We start from the raw sequence: 15,616 nt of genomic DNA, 5'->3' as shown, positions 1-15,616 counted from the left end.
GGGAATTCAAATGTAAGTCCTAATAATGAGGCAAATATTCAGCCTATGCAGATTTCAAACGACATCATAGATCAGCCTATTTCTGATGCAGATTTATAGGATGTAATTTATGAAGATAGGGCTAAAAATGAGCAAGCTAGAGGTATGCCTAAATGGCTGGTGCAAACTTGCGTGATAGTAAAATTGATGCACCTATGTCTAGTCGTACTCGTTCAGGTTTTCAGCATGCCTCTTATGCATCAGATTGTTATGCTTTGGCTGTGTCTAGTATGTGTGAAGAGGAAGAACCTCTTTCATTTGATGAGGCACAAAAATCAAAAAATTGGTTGGCTACAATTCAAAGTGAATATGATGCTATAATGAATAATGGTACATGGTCTTTGTGTGGTTTGCCTATTGGTAAAAAGGCCATTGGATGTAAGTGGGTTTTTAAGTTGAAACGAAAGCCAGATGGCAGTGTTGATCACTATTAGGCTAGACTTGTTGCAAAGGGTTATGCTCAAGAAAAGGGCATTGATTTTGATGAGACCTTTGCTCCCACTTGTCGTATGACTACCATTCATAGCAGTTGTGTATTGGCAGCTCATAATGGTTGGAATGTACATCAGTTGGACATAAAGACTGCGTTCTTGAATGGAGATTTGCATGAGGAGGTGTATGTATCGCAGCCTCGTGGTTTTGTTCAAAGAGGGTAGGAAAACAAAGTGTGCAAGTTGAAAAAGGCTTTATATGGTTTAAAGTAAGCTCCACGAGCTTGGTATGAAAAGATACATGCATATTTGACTGCACATGGTTTTCAGAATAGTCTAACAGAAAGCACCTTGTATGTTAAATGTGTGGATGATGTACATCTAATCATTGCTCTCTATGTCGATGACATGCTGCTCACAGGACCAAATGAGAGTCATATTGCTGATTTTAAGACTGATTTGAATGCCTCTTTTGAGATGTCAGATTTGGGGCATTGCATCATTATTTGGGGATACAATTTAAGCAGTGTGATGGAGGTATTGCTTTGTGTCAGACAAAGTATATTGAGACATTGTTGCGGAGATTTGGCCTTGAAGACTACAAGCCTATTGCTACTCCAATGGAGACAGGTTTGAAGTTGAGTCTTCATGATGTTGGAGATCACTTTGATGTCACACTCTATCAGATAGCTGTTGGTTACCTCATTTATGTATGCATTATGAGGCCACACATTCAGTTTGCAGTCTCACAGGTGAGCAGGTTTATGCATAGCCCAGGGTCTCAGCATTGGAAGGCAGTTAAACGCATCTTTCGCTACTTGAGAGTGGCACCATACACCTTGGGTTGTTTTATCCCAAGGGGGGGATAGTTGGCCGCCAGATTTACATGCTTTTTCGGACTCAGATTGGGCTGGTTGATATGACACAAGAGTGTCTACAAGTTTTTGTTTCATGCTCGGTAGCTCATACATATCTTGGTTGAGCAAGAAGCAACCTACTGTGGCCACTTTTAGTTGTGAAGCTGAGTACAGTTCATGCTCGGTAGCTCATGCATATCGTGGTTGAGCAAGAAGCAACCTACTGTGGCCACTTCTAGTTGTGAAGCTGAGTACAGGGCAGCTTTCACAGCTACGGTTGAGTGTGTGTAGCTCAGACGGCTTATGGCTGACTTGGGTGTTGGACAGGAGTCTGCCACCCCTATCTACACACTGACTGTCAAAGCGCATTGGCAGTTGCGAGAAACCCAGTTTTTCATGCTCGCACAAAGCACGTTGAGGTGCATTATCACTAAGCAGGCACTCCAAAAAGGTAAAGGCAAAGCCTTCTCTCAAGGTGGCTTAAAGCCAAAGGTAGGATTATTCTAATCTTCTAGAAAGGATGTTGAGAAGAAGGGTGAGAAGCCTAAGAAGAATGCCAAATGCAAATATTATCAGAAGCCAAGCCATTATACCAATGAATATAGAAAAAGGCTAGTGAAGGAGAAGAAAAAAGAGTCAATCATGGTTGTGGTTAATGCATCAGCACCAATTGCTGAAAAGAAGGAGTCATCAAACTATTCACATGATGATTGGGAATTCATTATGCGCTATAGTTATAACCCTTCTATCCATGATGTATGCATGTTAGTGAGACAGATCAGCATGTCTAGTATTTTGATGGCGGTGCTAGCAAGCACATTACTTCTTAGTGTTGTGGGTGTTCCATTCTCGATAATATTCTGAGGGTTCTCTCATTATGCATGCGACATACATCAGTGCACAAACTGAGATGAACATAAAACTACATAGAGATGAACATGAAACTAAATGGAGCTTCATAAAACTAATTAAAGATGAAAATGTCAGATAAATTCATTACGTATTAAATGAAATAAAAACACAAACATAAAACATCAAACAATGATGTAGAGATGTAGAATATAATAGAGCTTATATTGCATTATTACATTCTATGTTAATTTGCCATAACTTATAGCAAGATGCGGTTATAGATTTTATGATCCCATCCAAATTGTCAGATTCATTGATTCCTATGACATAGATAGAAGATCTAGAAAGGTGATGATAGGAGAAACCTTGGTGGAGGTAGCCTTATCAAAGGAGCTAATAACAGAGTTATTCAAGTTGTAGACCTCACAAACTTATGCCAAAATGACTATGGACATCATGGACATGGGAAAATCTATGAAGAATTGGAAAAAGTCCAATGTGGGGGTGCCCTTTAAAAACATCATAGATACAAGGGAGCTAGTCAAGTGTAGTGCATGCTAATGCAGGTAAAGTATGTGGATAGGCATAAGAGAGTTACTCCTAGACCACTATAGTGCATGTTGATGTAGTTAAAGTATGTGGATAAGCATTAGAGAGTTAATCCTAAACCATTACAAGTACATGGTTGCGCCGCAGGGCATGGAAGGATGTGAGGCACATCAAATTTTCAAGGACCTTCTAGCATACTATGGGGAACCCAAGAAATCTATGGCTAACCCTTATCTCTTGTAACAAATTATCACATATGCAATAGACAAGGCCTAAGAATATAGAGAGATGATGTTTTCACTCTTACCTAAACCAAGAGTGTAGAAACAAAAGTGTGTGCTAGTTGATGTTGTGCAACAAAAAGACAATGAGAGGAATGTAAAGTCTAGTGCGATGTGAAGTAATTTAATTGGGGATGAAGGTTATAATGTTTTTACATGGTATGGTGTGATTTTTGTATTAACATTTGGCATAAGCGTATTGGTTGTATACATATTCAATGGTTAAAAAATATGCAAGCCGAAAACATTATTATAGTTTTGTTGAAGTTCAAAGCAGACCAAATGCACAAAGTATGTGAAGCATGCCAATTGGGAAAACAATCTAAGCATATATTTTCACATGATAGAAATGTTAATGGATGCGGTGCATTCTCATGATTGGGGACAACAAAGATGGCATCAATTAAAGGATACCACTATTATGTATCTTTTATTGATGATCTTACTATGAAAGTGTGGGTATACTTCATGAAAGAGAAAGGTGAAGTGTTTATGCACTTTTAGGGCTTCAAGTCTATAGTTGAGAAAGACAAAGGCATGCACATAAAATGTATAAGATCGGATGGTGGGGAAGAATATCTCTCCAATTAATTCAATGATTATCAAAGAGAGCATGGGATAAAAGGACGATTCACATGCAGGTACACTCAACAAGCAAAATGGGGTTATAGAAAGAAAGAAAGATTATGCGTATTGTAGAAGTTGCCCATGTATTGATGAATGAGAAAGGAATGCCTCATTATTTTTGGGCTAAAGCACTAGTAATTGCTTTAGTTTAAATTATAAATAGAACCCCCAATGTAGTAGTAGAAAACTAGGTTTGGCACACTTGAGAGTGTTTGGCGACATTGCCTATGTACATGTGCCTATGTACATGTGACAGATGAAGTGAGAAGAAAATTGGATCCCATGGCAAAAAAATGTATCTTTATTAGATACTCCCTTGAGCACAAAAGGTATAGATACTATAATCCCACTACTCTCATGAGATATGAGTGATCAGGGATGCTATTTTTATGAGATGATTAGCTGGTATACTCCAGTGAAGGATTCCATAGAGGCTGATGTAAACAATAATGTGGCTATAGTGAATGGAAAGCAGAAAATCACAGGTGCTTAGTAGTCCTCTAGGAGTGGGGCCATTGTTAGACCTTGACCAGGAAGGTTGAGGTAGAATGCCAAGCATTTTGACACATCATTTAGCGGTACTACATGTGCTAAAAAATCAACCTTGAGATCTTTAATCTGTTACGACCTGCATACAAACCAGCTAGAATATCCTAAGCTTGTTTTGCTGTTTTAGCTGAATGAATATGTGGGGTGATGTTACGTTTGATAGAAAGTGCAATCAAGGCATGAACCTGCGCATCTTTACCATCCCAACGAGCTTGTTCAGCAGTGGGTAAAACAGCAGCAATAGTAGAGCTGCTAGAACCTGCAACATCCTCAACAAATCCTATATCCACAGAACCTGGACGTACATCCATACCCTGCACAATGTTCCACACTCCTTTTTCAACCAAAATATGCTGTATCATGTATGCCCAAAGTGGGTAGTTGCTGTCTCCATCCAATTTGTCATCATCAACACAGACAACATGCGAAATATATCATTGCTGTTATCAGCCATGGTGGCCGCTGACTTAAACTGATACAAAAGCTACCTGTAATGAAGCAAAGACTGAACAGATAACAACTCGTGCTATGTAGCACGGTCCACAATAGAATACGTATGCCTATTTTGCAAAAAACTGCACTGTCAAAATTTCTGCACAAAATGACGAAAACACTTGTGTAGAACTTGTAATGCAAAAACGGAGCCCAAAACGACCTCAAGATGGAGAGTATAGGGACCTGCAAGCACTTGTGAAAGCTCACCTCAATCGGAGAACGTGAGTCGGAGGCTAGCGGTGTAGCCCTGGGAGCCGGTGCCTGCTCTAATACCAATTGTTGGAATTAGGGTTGCAGGAAAGCACACAAAGCTTGGAGAAGAAGAAGCAAGAATGCACACAACACACAGTGTATTAGATTGTGTCAATGTACAAAAGATAAGTTAGCCCTAGAATGATGGGCGTATATACAAGCCGGGGAAAAAACCTCCTAAAGAGGGAAAAAGTGCCCCGGCGGTCCTAAGTGTGTTCACACACATCACTGCCTATATATATGGCAACACAAAAACACCAAAGCTTGATAATCCACATGAAAAGTAAACTTATTGCCCAAAAGATAATGCCGGAACTTCTTCACTTAATAAATCATTCTAAGTGCTTCTCGCTCCGTTATTAGTAGAATAATTCTTTTCATCTCTGGACAACATCCAACTAGCATAATAAACTAGTCAGAACCATCCATCCTTAGATTATTGCATGAGTACACTTCCAATTGCTACATCACAGGCATCAACAAAGACGTGGAATGGTCTAGAGCAATTTGGTGGTTGAATAATCGGTTCAACTGCCAACATCAATTGTAAATACCAAAAAGCTTGCTAACAGGCCTCTGACCATACATACGAAAAATCTTTCTTCGTAAGATACATCGAATAAGCTATATTTGCCAAATACCGCAAGAGTCTATTATGCCATTTAATCTGACCTAGAAATCTTTGTAATTCCTTGATATTGTGGGGTGCCAATAAAGCTTTAATTACTTCCACCTTCTTGTAATCTACTGCAATTCCGGCTACCTACTGCTCTGCTGCTGACACTACATGCCCTAACAGGATTCCATTGGTGACTGCGTGAATGCATACTTAGTCGAATTGAGACTCAAACGGGCTATCCGGCACCTCTCTAGACAGAGTGCCAAAAACAAAAGATGCTCTGGCATTTTGCTGAAGACACTAAAATCATCCAAGAATACTTTCATAAATGTGACCAAGTAATCATAGAAAATTCTTAAACCATTCATTGAAATGTTGTTGGAGCGTTCTTTAGACCCAATGTCATCACATTGGAAGCAAATTATTCTCCCCATTTTGTAACAAAAGTTATCTTTTCTCGATCATTTGGAGCCATCAGAACTTGATTATATCCACTAAAACCATCCAAGAAAGAATACATTTCATGGCCGAACGGACATCATCTAACACTGAATCTATAAACGGAAGCGGAAAAGGATCAGTTTGTGTTGCAGCATTGAGCTTCCAATAATCCACACATATGTGAAGCTTTTTGTTATTTTTTGGTACAATCATTATCGCGGCACGATAGCCAGGTCACCTTATCCACTTGATATATGAACCCTACTTTCAAGATTTTATCAATTTCCTCCTCAACTTTCGTTGCATAATTCAGGCTCATCTGGTACCATTGTTGCTTGAAGGGGATGACATCCTCCTTAAGATTGATATGATGTTAATAAAACTAAGGATCAACTCCCTTCATATCTTTATAACTCCAAGCAAATACATCCACATATGGTGTTAATAATTTCTAAGGATCAACTCCCTTCATATCTTTATAACTCCAAGCAAATACATCCACATATGGTGTTAATAATTTCTAGAGTTTTTGTTTAAATTTTGCATCAAGCTTACTACTACTGACTCAAACCATCTTTGGATCCTCCACATCACTCAAATTTGTGTCTTCTAGCTCAACTACTATGACCCTTTGGCTATGCATCATTGCTTTCTCATGATTTTCTTCTGCTTGAACTTCCTTCGATACACCCGCATCCTCCAAGATAGTGCTTTGGGACACTAGAGAATGGACCATAGCCAGAGTCGACCTATATAGGAAATAATTTTATCCACATCCACTTCAAATAGTGATACTAAATCTGGATTCTGGTTAAGGATTTCTTCTTCTTCATTCATAGTAGTAGCCAGTTCAATGCTTCAGCACAAATTGGGCGCATAGATTGTTGTTTATCTCACGGGATGCCACTTGTACACGAACTTTCTTCTTCCGGTTCCATATTGTAATCTGATCAGTTTCCCAATTATGTTTAATCGTTTCTTACCTTAGCCTTCCCAATAGCATGGGGTAAGATTTGGAAACTCCTTCCATCTTCAACACAATGAAAGCTACTGGGAAGTCACATCCTACTATTTAGATTTAGAAGTTTCAGATTAACCCAAGCGGCTTCACTCTTCGTTGATCTGCCATTCAAATGAGAAATGGAGCTGGTTCTAATTCTTGCTCTAGGATGGCCAGTTCCTGGTGGGTTTTATCCGTGATAATATTTACCCTAGACCCGCCATCAAGAACCACACCTTGATGGTCTTCCCCTGTATATCTGAACTGTCACTTCTTCTAGAACTACCTCGTCCCAATCTAAGCTGTCTAGACTTTGAAAGCAGACTGATCCTCTTTGTCTTACAGAGTACGGACAACTGTGGTTGGTGGAACCTCAACAAGACAATCTTCTCCCATAAGCTTCCGGATTAACGTGTCCGATAATTGGATACTAGAGAGACAACAATTGATCCAGCTTCATATTCTTCAGATCTCCCCAGAGGTCATACTCTAAAGCTGCCATCTTTCCACATCTGGATTGTTTCTTCTTTCCAAATTGCTGGATGGTATCATTTTGCTTTGACTGACTTATTGTCTCATTGAGGTTTGCTCCCCCATCTAGGTGAATCTTTCCACTTCTTTTGACTTATATTCACGCCTCTTCGGCGGAGTATCGTCGAACTGGACAACTTTCCGACATCCTGTGGTGCAAACTTGCACTTTCCGGCATCCTTCGTCTCCAACTGGACTTTTTCATGCATCCATACTGGTACTTTCTGACCTTCTTCATCCTTTGTCAGTTCCTCTCGGAGGTCGGATTCTTCCCATGCCATCCACCATTGCTTCTTAATTTGGACTTCGTCAGGCTTTTTAGAAGAAGGAATGACAAGTGTACTTGCCTTACTATGCTTCATTGGACTGAAAAGCCGGACTTGCCACTGGAATCTGGGAAGGAACCTTCTGATCATTCTGGACCGTTGCTTATGCTTCTTACACTAACTTAGCAACTTGGTCCTATGGACACACTTTTGGTCCACCCAATCTGTGGGTTTTTTGTGTGCTTTTAACAAAGCATTCTTTTCTTTCGTCTCACTGACTCTTATGAACTTGTCACTACCAGTACAACCACCATTGGTGGATTGTCTTCCACCGGAATAGGCTCAATCTAGACTATATTAATTACCAGAGCTTGAGAAGTAGACCCCATTTGCCTGGTTTTGTTGTAACTCCCCTTGATGACGCTTCTAGACTGGATATTAAGACTTACGGTGACCTGGGGCTTTACAATAGTAATAGTGAAAATTACCTCCGAGTACTCCTCCAGATCTGCCACGCCCATAGGGATGATACGGTGGTGCATTATTATTTACTGAATTGACCAGCGCCACTTGCTGGATGGAAACACTTGGTTTCCCTAGCCTTGTGGCTCGTGTGGTGGATGATAAACACAACTGTTGTATTGGTAGGCTTCTGTGCTATGTGTGTTGGTCACGCAGATTGAAGAATATGGAGTCAGCTTACACTCCTCCTTGGTATGACCTTCATTGGAGCACTTGGCACACCAAAATCCGGATAAGATTTGGTTCCAGCCCCTCCCGCACTTCCTCTAATGAACTTTTTCGATACTGCCAACAGTCGTTCTCATTGACTTCCTTATTCGGCTTCTGGCTCCACTGCTTCCGCTTCTGTTGCTTGGAATCTACATCTAAATCCGAATCTTAGTCCACATCCAAATTTTCCTCCAATTCCTGGTCATCACCCAAATCATCTGAGTTGTGCTTATGCTTTCCCTTCTTAGAAGTGCAACTTGTCAAACTAAACTTGGCACATCGGGCAGTTTCCACCAATGCATCAAAGCCCCCAACCGTAAGATTTATCAAAGCGATAGCAGGCTTCAGCTTCTTACATGCAATCCATGAACAAACCATTCCCTCATCAAAGCTTCAGTAAGCCAATCTGCAAGATCCACCCAAATCCGAAGAGTACGAAAATAGGTTGCATAATCCTCCATGGACAACCGCTTTTGTTCCAACTGATGGAGCTTATCCAGTACGTGAGAAGAGGTCTTGTATTTTCAAAAACGGATGAAGGAAAGCATCCCAAAGGGCCTCAAAGGTAAGAAAACGATTGGGACCATATTGAGCATGCCAATTGGTGGCTTCACCATCAAAAGTGTTGCTGAAAGCATTCTGCTTCGTAACTGTGGGAACACTGGGTGGCATACCATTAGCACACTAAATATTCTCAAAATTGGTGACATGGGTATCGGATCTTCTTTTTTCTTGCCATTGAACTTCAGATACTTTAAGGAAACCCGATGAGCCATTCTAACAAGTGGCAAAGTGACAGTACCAAGGCCCAATAGACCCGATAAGCCATTTTGACAAGTGGCAAAGCAGCAGTACTAAGGCCCAACAGAATCGAAGCCATTGTGGCAGGTGGAAAAGCGGCAGTACCAATGCCCAACGGAACCAAAACAAGAGCGACAGTACCAATGCCCAACGGAACCAAAGCAGAAGCGGCAATGCCAAGACCTGTGAGGAGGAGACCAAAGACTAATAAGTTCTGTGCATGAACAAGGCCATCCGGTCATTCAAGCTCACTTCCAAATTCTTTGTCAGTGGAGTTCTCCTCCCATGCATCTCTGGGATCCGAATTATATTGATTGGTGTCATCTAGGGGATTGTCGTCAGCCCCACCATGGTGAGGCAAAGTCTCTCCTGGCAAGTAGCATAACGTTGCTCATGGTCGGTCATGTGGTGATCAGGAATCATACCACTACTTGTTCAAGAGAGTTTCCAGATCATCCAGTTCCTACTTAGTATCCGGATCAAAGAGCACAGGCATGCCACTTAATAGTAAAGGAAAAAACTGACAAAAATCATCAAACCACATGGCACAAGAAATGTAGTGTAAAAATTGATGGCAATAATAACCCTACCCATTGGAAAAATGAATGGTTTTGAATTCAATGCGATCAACAATACCCCAATGACTAGCTAATTGGATTGCATTGAATTCAGCGGGACATTGATCAACGTATGATAGTGCGTAGTGCGTAGGCGTCGACAACCATAATCCAGACATAAACACGGATAGAACTCGACGACACCACATTGCGATGGATGATTTCAACATTTTTGGTCTCCAAAAGGCTAGAAACAATCATGCACTTTGCTGGGAGAGGTAATGCCTCAACCAGTGCTAGATCCATGCATAGAAAGTAGCATGCTAAAAACGACTAGTCAAAACCAAGAGAATCAAAAGGAAATCAAACACAACAGGATCACTAAAGTGTTGGCGGAAAGCCAACGTACACAGTTACTCATACAGAACATCAAAAGATAACAATACAAACAGATAAAGAAAAGATAGGTAATCAGTAAACCATCAGTGAGACTGCGTATATATTGTTGCTTCTGTGAATGAATGAATGAGTGAATATGTAAGCGGTGCACTTTGTGTGATAAAATGCTAACAGGTGTGATACAAAGCATCATATACATTCAGTATGTCGGTTAGATCCTCATAGCTATTCGGCGGGTAAGTATTAAATGACTAAGGATAAAACTACAGGTTAACCATTTTTTTTCTTTTTTCTATCTCCCTCATTTTGTACTCTTTTGTCTATCTCCCTCATTTTGTACTCTTTTGTCTATCTCCCCCATTTTTTCTCTTTCGTCTATCTCCCCATTTTTGTCTATTTTCCCTAGCCCTTTGCTCCTCTTAACACATGGGCTTTTGTCTTTTGTCTTTTGTCTATTTGCCCTAGCCCTTTGCTCCTCTTAACACATGGGCTTCGACGATAATGAGATTCTACATCAACATGGGTATCACCAACTCTAGTTGTTTTCACCAATTTTTTTTTTACAAATGTGAACATCATGAATCAACCAAGCTTCCTTATTGATAGGAAGTTGCATCTTTCACTCATGAGGCCCTTGTCTTGACTATATGTCAAAATTAGAAGTAAAAAGCATATTGTGTGTCAAGGGAAAAGGCAAGTGTGTGCTTTCGGGTTTGTCATGACTCGATGAGTTATAAAAGACATGTCACAAGGCCCCTATCTTGACTATAGGTCATAATTAGAAGTAAAAATTATGTGTAATATTGTGTGTGAAAAGTAAGTGTGTACTTTTGGGTTTGTTATGATTGAGTGAGTTACAAAAGGCATAGCTCTAACCTGTGTGTCAAAGTGTCTCTTCTTGCATTGAGTATAGGGGTGTCCCATTGTCCTTAAGGGTGATCAAGGTCTAAGAAAGGTCCAATATTGGTAGCAACTCATAAGATTCTTCTACACAAAGAGGCATCAAGGAAAAATGTTAAAATTGTGGTGATAGTCCTTGTCTTTGGTTGCACAAGTATGAAAGGCCAAAATGGGTTTGGTTAAAGGTTTTCTTGTTAAAGTTACATGGGTGAGAAAAGGTAAAGAGGTGTAAAGATTCCATAGGTCGTGGATGATCCCATGGTGAGTATACACTTGCTATATACTAGTGTCAGTGAGAAAAGGCAAAGAGGTTTAAAGATTCCATAGGTCATGGGATGATCCCATGACTGATAGTAGACACCTATTATATGCTAGTGTGAGTGTTCATCTCATGAACCTTCTTACTCTCTAGCAAGGAACCATAGTTTTAGTGGTTAGACCACTTGTCTTGGATCATGGAAGTCCTTATTGGAGAGGCTAAAGAGGCCAAGAGGTGTGTTGATCCCTCCTGTTTAAGCTTTTTCTCTACACTCAATCTACTAAGTAAACCTTCTAAAAGAAAATGGTCAAGCTAGAAAACTTGAACTACCCTCTTCTGTACTCTTTCTCAATCACACTCTCACTCAAGCTAGCAAGCATGCACACTCAACACATTCATCCACATACATAAGCATGCATCCTAGAATCAAACAAACAAGAAGATAAGATCTCAAGAGAAGAAGAATTTTTTTCACTTGAGAAATTATTGAATTCCTTCATTCACATTAACAATAGTTGTATATATATAAATGGGCTTTGCTCGGCTACCCAACTCATCTCTACCGATATATATAAGGCTTATGGTAGGATTTTGATACATCATTGGGTCCACGACCATACATAACATAAACTAATCCTAGGCTAGAGGTGGGGATTTTAGATGTATGAAAAGAATTAACAACCCCCACCTAGACCTACTTCTATCCTTGAAAGTTATGAGTGACGGGATTTATCAATGAAAGGTCTTTAGTTAAGCTCCCATCCAGAAAGTTTCCAAAAACTAGATGCATGCAAACAACCCATAAATTTACCAAAGTGGGCCTGAGGTTGATGTCAAAGGCAAGGTTTGCACATGTGATTCATCGTATTTGTGCCATTGCATGGAGCCCTTCTCTTCCTTGAAGTCCTATAAGTAGATCCGAATGGTATCCAAGAACTTGATACTGTGACATTGGGGGCATCTTCATATAAAGTAATAAAGTGTACGTCAACCCACACATCCATTCTTTTGTTTGGATTATGCTGAATGGCAGAGATTTAAACTCTCCAAAATTTGAGGAGGACAGTGTTGATCTTCTTCTTTGCCTTGAACTCCTTCCACCTCATGTGAAATAGCATGTACATTGTATTGATGCATTGGATTGATGGGCATGTTGTGGCATAGTATGTTGCCCAACAATCTAGATTATGAAGGTAGTGGAGATACCATTTGGGTTGGTTCTTCATCTCTACACTGTTAAATGCTTTATCGTCTCATCACCACCACTTTCCAGGCAGATGCCTCTCTTTTCTTTAAGTCATTACACCAAACCCCCAGTTCTCATCTGTCTTTGTATTAAGTATACTATCAAATTGATAATACTAGATGATCTTGGGTGCACGTGATTGTTGTGAAGTGATATAAAAAATGGTTGCTCTCATACAATAATTCCATGCATGGTGCCCTCATAAATAAGCGTCTACTCTAAATTCCATGCATGGTGCTGAGAATTATGCATAGGTCACCTTCTTTGGTCACTTAGCCACCTTGTAGTTTTCTCCACAACAATAACATACTAGGTAGTTGCAAACGCAAGGATGGAATCACTTCTTTCATCTTCTATCATTGTTGCTAGCCTTATTGTGCCCTTCACACTTGCCCTTATCGTCCTCTCCTTGGACCTTAACTCATGGTGCTATATTCTTTCGAGAAGGAAAAATAGGAGAAAGAATCTCAACTCTTAGAGGATTTGGATACATATCTCATGGAAATTTCTCATTGGCTTGAAGTGAAGAATGTTAGATTTATACCATTGGCTAATGTTGGTCCTTTGGTTTGGAACTACCATTTGCCTCCTCGGTGTTTTATATATACATTGTAGATGTTATTATGTGTATCATGGTTCCCTACCCTATTGTTGATCTAGAAATAGTATTCATTATCCTTCGGGGGGAAACCAATTGGTACTGTGGTTATAACATTGCAATGGAACACAACACATAAACATTTTGTGATTATGATCTTGATGAATTGGACCTTTGTTATTGATCATCACCTATGTTTATCCACTTTTGTGCATTAATGTTACTAGCTTCTTTGCAACCTTTTCCACTACATCTTATGTGCTTTTATCCCTTTATTGGGTGTGGTTCTTGCCACTAGTAGACTTGGATGATAAGAAGGCATACTAATAATGTGTATCCTTGTCATAGTAGCACAAGATGCCTTGTATGTTCATGACCATTTTGAAGCACTCATCCAAGGTTGTAGTTGCTTCTACTTCTTTCATTCTTGTACTTCCTTTGTGACCTTCCCTTTTAGTCTAACAAGAAATAACTTTTTTAGACCACTACTATCTCATGGCTTCTCAATGGTGTCTTGGCACTAAGCAATGATACTAGAAACATTGGCAATGAAATCCTTGACCTTATCGTTATTTTGATTTACTTGCAATTGAAAGATAGGTTGGTCCGAAAACTTGGCTAGAGCTAGCACTACATGATGAAGGTTTCATGCAAAACAGAAGGTGATCCCATGCTCAATTTGTGATTGAAAAATCTTTATATCAATCCCCATCCACGCTTGCAAGACACATGCTACACTTGAAGTCCTTTTTTTTAGCATCTATGTAGAGGGATGTTGTGAAAATTGTCATCTAACACCACTGTGCATGTTATCCAAAATGCTAAAAGAATTTAAGAGCATCATCATGCCTTGTGCACTTTTGGAAATTCTTGGTAATGATGATAGGGTTTGGCAAATTACTTGGAGGAAGAAGATTGACAAATGATGAGAAATTTGCCAAAGCATCTTCCCATTTCCAAAAGCTGCTTCTTCTTCTTCTTCTTTAAGATGCTTGACAATGATGAGAGAATTTCTCATCATTTCTTTGTCATCTAATTCTCCTTCCTTTTATTTTGGAGTTTAAGCATTATGCCCCGCTTGGAAGTAATGGGACAGGCCTCGAAAGTCATGGACGGGAGTCTTGCCCCCGCGGGTGAAAAAAATTGGGTCAGCGAGGTGGAGTTTATTGCCTCCTCTACCCTTGTCTCATCGAGTAGAGCCAGCCAGCCAGCCAGCCAGCCAGCCAGCCAAAGTGGATCCTAGAGAGAGGGAGGGAGGGAGGTGAAGAAGCCAAAGAGAAAGCAACATACTTTTCCAAACAATCCATTAAAGTAGACGTGCCAAAGCATGTGTCTGAAGAGCGTCGGGACTCGTGCCGGTCATATAGAAGCTACAGCATAATACTTCAAATTTTAAGTTTGGGGCTGTAATAACAACGAGTGGTTTCGTGGTGTAGTTGGTTATCACGTCAGTCTAACACACTGAAGGTCTCCGGTTCGAACCCGGGCGAAGCCATTACCTTTTTGTTATTTTCGGTAAATTTATATTTATCACTAAGTAAATACTCTGGATTCGTAGAACACAATGTATAGAAAAATGTATTAAACTCTACATGATACAAATCAACCTAAGAGACTTCAAGAGGCCTCATACTAAAGATTTAAGACTCAAATGTTCAATGAATATCACATTTTGGCATCATTTTTTTTAAATGCGATGATTTTTCACTCACGTACCCTTTTTACCCACCCAATGGCAGGAAGGGTGAATTTTGAACTCATGATCTCAACATTTGGAGCTCACACTCTACCACTAGGTTGTTTTTCCCAATGCTTGCTTACTTGCATGTAGTAACGCATGTAACTTTTAGAGTTAAGCTAGGGAATATGCTTATTCACATACTCCCATTCTTTATTCGAGCTTCAGAGACAAGGAGGGAGGAGAGGGGGTACAAAATGTCTTTTTGCTTTTATCATGGTGTGTTTTGAAATCAAGTGACCAAAGTACAAAGCCCCAACTTTGTGCTTTTATCGTGGAGTATTTTGAAATCAAGTAACCAAAGTAGAAACCTGTCATAATGCTAGGCAACTTTGGCCCAAAATCATTTGTCTTGAGCTCAAGTTCATGTTATCAAGTGATCAAAGTAGAAACCCCCCAACTTTGTGTCACAACATCACACAGATTTGGCCCAAAACTATTTTGTGTTAGATTAAGGTCATGTTGCACATTAAAGCAAGGAATGTTGATTAGGTATTAGCCCTTCTACACATGCTTTGGTGCAAGTTGTAGTATATAATGTTTAACGTAGTTCAATGAGCATGCCAAGCATCACTTTTAGAAACCTATGCGAAAAAG

The 15,616-nt window shown here is 39.9% G+C and overlaps 1 non-coding gene across 1 annotated transcript; it reads left to right on the top strand.

The window, feature by feature from the left end:
• Positions 1–14,702: 14,702 nt before the first annotated feature.
• Positions 14,703–14,776, top strand: TRNAV-AAC (transfer RNA valine (anticodon AAC)). Its single transcript has one exon. It is a non-coding gene; the product is annotated as a tRNA-Val (tRNA).
• The last annotated feature ends 840 nt before the right edge of the window (positions 14,777–15,616 follow it).

Source organism: Cibotium barometz, chromosome 50 (genome assembly GCF_041138505.1).
Source record: "Cibotium barometz isolate CiBa-2024 chromosome 50, ASM4113850v1, whole genome shotgun sequence".
NCBI lineage: Eukaryota > Viridiplantae > Streptophyta > Polypodiopsida > Cyatheales > Cibotiaceae > Cibotium > Cibotium barometz.
Note: the sequence above shows the minus strand (reverse complement) of the source record. Positions and strands in the feature narration are given on the sequence as shown.